The sequence below is a fragment of the Citrus sinensis genome, chromosome 3 (genome assembly GCF_022201045.2).
Source record: "Citrus sinensis cultivar Valencia sweet orange chromosome 3, DVS_A1.0, whole genome shotgun sequence".
NCBI lineage: Eukaryota > Viridiplantae > Streptophyta > Magnoliopsida > Sapindales > Rutaceae > Citrus > Citrus sinensis.
In genome coordinates, this window is record NC_068558.1 from 23,479,903 (window position 1) to 23,485,246 (window position 5,344).

Here is a 5,344-nt window from a genome sequence, read left to right on the forward strand (position 1 = left end):
TAGCAGCGAGAAAATTACACTTGGTGTATGGAGGAGGTAATCGAGGGTTATCAAAAATGGTCTCAGAAGCAGCTTTTATCAGAGGAAGTCAAGTGTTAGGCATCATCCCAAGAGTCCTAAAACCATTGGGCAGTTCGTCTGACTCATCAACTGGAGAAGAGTTAGTCGTCTCAGGTATGCAAGAAAGAATAACTGAAATGCTTAATTATGCTGATGCTTTTATTTTCCTTCCAGGAGATCTTGCAACACTAGAGGCATTTATGACACTAGCATCTTGGGCCCATCTACACATTCACCAGAAACCCATCGGTTTGTTAAATGTCAATAACTTTTATGATGGCTTTATCGCATTTCTTAACCATGCAATAAAAAACTATTTCATTCCCGCTAATGTGAAAAAACTCTTTATTTGTGCTCACACTGCTAATGAGCTACTTGATCTGTTACAAGCTTATAGACCGGAGCCAGACCCCTGGACCTTTGTGTTGGAGCGTCCAAATAATGATGGTAACAGTAGCAGCAGTAAGAAGTACAAATTAGATTTAACTCTCCGCCTGTAAATATTTTCTTCTGTGTTGCACCACCCAGGTGATGTCTTCTAAACTCTACTTCTTTCCTTTCAAACATTGAGGACAATGTTTCATTCTGGTTGGGGGGAGGGAATAGTCGACAATTGTGGAATCTTGGTTAGATTTTTACTGATTTTTTATTGTAGAAACTAACTGTTGCTAACTTTTTGTGTTGAAGATGGCTGAATATGGAGTGTAGTTACTCTAAAAACGCATCTTCATTGTTTGAAAAAAAAACAAAAAAAAAATTCAAAAAAAAATTCAAAAAAAAAATAGACATTTTCTTTTTCTTTATTAAGTTTTGATGTTTATTTTTCTTCTTTTTAATTTCTCCTCTATGAATATACATTTTCCAACTTTTGAGTCGAAGATGGCTGAATATGGAGTGTAGTGCCTCTAGAAACGCATCTTCTTAGTAAAAAAAAAACCATTTTCTTTTTCTATCATTTTAAGTGTACTTTTTCTAATTTGTTTTTTTTTTGCATCATTTTCACATTTCTGCATGCATATTTTTCTTTCATGTTTAGAATAGGTTGGGGGGTAGAATGTTGTTTAAAAAAAAATTGTGTGATTTGTTTTAACATTGGATGACATGATTAATTTCAAATTTTAGTATTTGTATTATCTTTGGTCTTAAGTGATGTTACATTATGTTTGCTACTCTACATGTTGATGTTAGAGACAAATATGAGTTGCTTGAAGGAATTAACATGTCATAATAAGTACCAAGTGAGTTTTTGAGCCTATCATTTTTCTTGGAGAGTAACCCTTTTGCCCATTCTTTAATAGCTTAATAGTTTATTATTTTATATACGATCTTTAGATTTCTTTTGAGTTAACCCTTAAAAAAAAATGTGTGTTGCTACATTGGGAGGCCCATCTAACTAGTAGATATGGATGATTATTTAGAGCCCTAAAAGACGATGGAAAGGCCATCTTTGTCCCGTTTGAGCCTTTTTAGCCATCCCTTTTGTGATATATCCATAGTTAACCCTTTTGAGCCTTTAAAAAAAAAAACCTTTTCTTTGTCAACTTATCATCTTGACCCACTCCGATTTGGAGTATTACCCGATGTCTTATAAGGTCCATCACCTATTTATGTTTGAGAAAAATGTAAATAATTATTTTGTTCAGTGAAGTTGTGCCAAATAAAAGCAAAAAAAAAAAAAGAGAAAAAAAAACAAAACAAAAGTTGTTGTTTCAAAAGAATAAAAATAACAATAATAGGTGAAATCCACCTTGCAACTTCCAAAAAAAAAAAAAATTGTCTGCATTTTTCTCAAACATACACTTTGTTTTCCTTATTTCCCTTCTTTGTTAACCATGTGCCTAGCCTACGTTACGTCCTAATAAAAGTCCTTCTTGATTTTAGGGAACTATAGTCCGAAGTAGAAGCTAATTATATGGGCTAAAAAGATGTAGTGATGCATAATTAAAAAATATATATAAATAAATTGGGTTGACTAACAGTTTTTATTTGACTTGAGATCGTATTATTTTTAAGCTGAGGGCATATTTATTTCATTTTGGTGAGAGCATGTGATATAACTTCTTCATTATTTTCTCTCAATTACCATTCATTAGAGTGACTATTTTTATTGGGTTTAATTTCTTTGTGAGAGTGTCACTACTTCCAGTGAGATTTTGGGGTTTGACATGTCATTCTTGAAAGTAGCTATAACAAAGTCTACTGGGCTGATTCATGTGGATGGTTGATGTGGGTGTGATGTTACTTTAGACTTAAGATAATGCTTATACTTTTATTTGATTGCTATCATTAATCTGATTAAATAAACACGAGTGTTTCTAAAAAAAAAAAAATCATTTTGAATTTGAATTTTGTTTTCGCTTTATTTGCTAGGGACTAGCAATAAGCTGGTTGAGGGGTGTGTTGAGTGTTAGAAAGGAGAAAACCGTCATTTTACATTTCAAGTCTTACTAACAACCCTTACTTTTATGTATTTAACCTTCTTGTGATTTAATTACATGTGTTTTATTTTAATTAAGTATTTTATGTATTTTAGGGGCATTATAGTCATTTCACAATAAAGGAGAAATCAGACAGCAAAACGGACATCACTTTTGAACTCAGGACGGTCAAAAACCTTAGGAGGAGCATAAAAGGAAAAATGGCACTATTCACATGTACGGTACTATTCACGTGTACGGTACTGTATACGTTACTGTTCACGACACTGTTCACATAGACGGATGATGAAGTGGCATTGACCGATGATGTGGCACTGACTGATAAGGTGTCACGATCCTATTGGACTAAAATTCTTATGTACTGTTGATGGTGATGTGACAGCATATCAGTGGACGAAAAATCTCGCGTACGGTGCATGCATCACACATGATTATTTTCAACTAAACCGCGTTATTGTTCATCTGGGTCAAACCGCGTTATTGTTCAAAGTCGGGTCAAACCGTGTTACTGTTCATCCGCGTGGTCAAACCGTGGACTGTTGACTGATGACGTGGCGCAATCCTGAGCATCCAAACTGTTTTTAATCCGATGGTCATGATTTACTCCATGTATCTATAAAAAAGGGGCCTCTCCCCCCTAATTTGATATCTCTGAATCCATTTTTGGAATCCATTTTCTGTAATTCCCTCTCCATCTTGTATTTTCTTCGTATTTTAATAAATTCCCATTTTGCCCCTAGTTCAATTATGAGTGGCTAATTTTCTTTCAAGCTTGGGTTGAAGGTGAAGTCTCAACATGTGTCATGGGCTTTATTTGGTAAATTTATTTTCTCTTCCCCTCTAATTTTTGTGGATGTTTTGACTTCTCGTCGACAAATAATAATAATCTTGTCTAGATACCGCCTTGGTTACACCAGCTCTCTAGTATAAGGTTATTATTATTTGGCACGATAAGCCCTTAGCACCATATTGATTAGAGCGTGGTTCATGAGGTGTGGATTCCCCCCTCATGATTTAATTGGCATTAATACGGATTATTTAGCCCATGATGCATGTTGATACGGATCCAGATACCCAAGTACGTCAATTTAATAGATTTTCTCTTCAATTTATTCTCTCCATTGCAATTCCAATTTTAGAATTTATTCTCGCCATTTTAATTTAAGTCTTAGCATATTCCAAATCATTTCCACCATAAATCCAACAACCCATTTACAAAATTAATTCTATACACATAATTAAAATCCACCTCCTCGTGGGATCGACACTCATCACCATTAGTCTATACTACAATAGATTCGTGCGCTTGCGAGTACATTAAAATTTGCACAACATATATGCATGTACCGTACGCACAATTTTTGGTCCACTGATATGCTGCCACATCACCGATCAACAGTACATAAGAATTTTAGTCCAATAGAATCATGACACATCATCAGTCAATACCACATCATCAGTCAATGCCACATCATCGATCCATCTATGTGAATAGTAACGTACATGTGAACAATGCCATTTTTCCTTTATACTCCTCCTAAGGTTTTCGACTGTCCTAAGTTCAAAAGTGATGTCCATTTTGCTGTCTGATCTCTTGTCCATTGTGAAATGACCATGATGCCCCTAAAATACATAAAATACTTAATTAAAATAAAACACACATAATTAAATCACAAGAAGCTTAAATAAATAAAAGTAAGGATGTTAATAAGACTTGAAATGTAAAATGAAGATTTTCTCCTTTGTAAATATACATTTTCTAACACTCAACACACCCCCCAACTTGCTTATTGCTAGTCCCTAGCAAATAAAGCGAAAACAAAATTCAAACCCAAAATGTTTTTTTCTTTTTTTAAAAACACTTTTGTTTATTCAATTAGACCAATGATAGCAAACAAATAAAAGTATAAGTATTATCTCCAGTCTAAAGAAACATCACACCCACATCAACCATCCACATGAATAAGCCTAGTAGACTTTGTCACAGCTACTTTCAAGAATGACATGTCAAACCCCAAAATCTCACTGCAAGTAGTGACACTCTCACAAGAAAATTAAACCCAATAAAAATAGTCACTCCAATGAATGCTAAATTTGAGAGAAAATAATATAGAAGTAATATCACACACTCTTACCAAGTTGAAAGAAATTTTCCCACAGCTTAAAAATAACACGATCTGAAGTCAAAATGCTAGTCAACCCAATGTATTCATTTTTTTTTACTTTTTACTTTTATTTTTATTTTTTTTATGCATCACTACATCTTTTTAGCCCATAAAATTAGCTTCTACTTCAGATTATAGATCCCTAAAGTCAAGAAAGACTTTTATTGGGACGTAACGTAGGCTAAAGACATGGCTAACAAAGGACGAAAAATAGGAAAAAACAAAATATATGTTTAAAAAAAGTAGAGATCTTTTGGAAATTACAAGGTGGATTTCGCCTAATATTGTTTTTTTCTTTTTTTTTTAAACAATAATTTTTTTTTTGTTTTTCTTTTGTTTGGCACAACTTCACTTAAAAAATAATTATTTACATTTTTTCCAAACATAAATAGGTGACGGAACTTGTAAGATATCGGGTAATACTCCAAATCGGAGTAGGTCAAGATGATAAATTTGACAAAGAAAAGTTTTTTTTAAAGACTCAAAAGGGTTAACTATAGATTTTTCACAAAAGGGATAGCTAGAAAGGCTCAAATGGGTCAAAAATGGTCTTTCCATCGTCTTTTAGGGCTCTAAATAATCTTCCATATCTACTAGTTAGATGGACCTCAAGATGTAGCAACGCACATTTTTTTTATCTTACAATTTTTTTTTCTTTTTAGAGGGTTAACTCAAACGAAA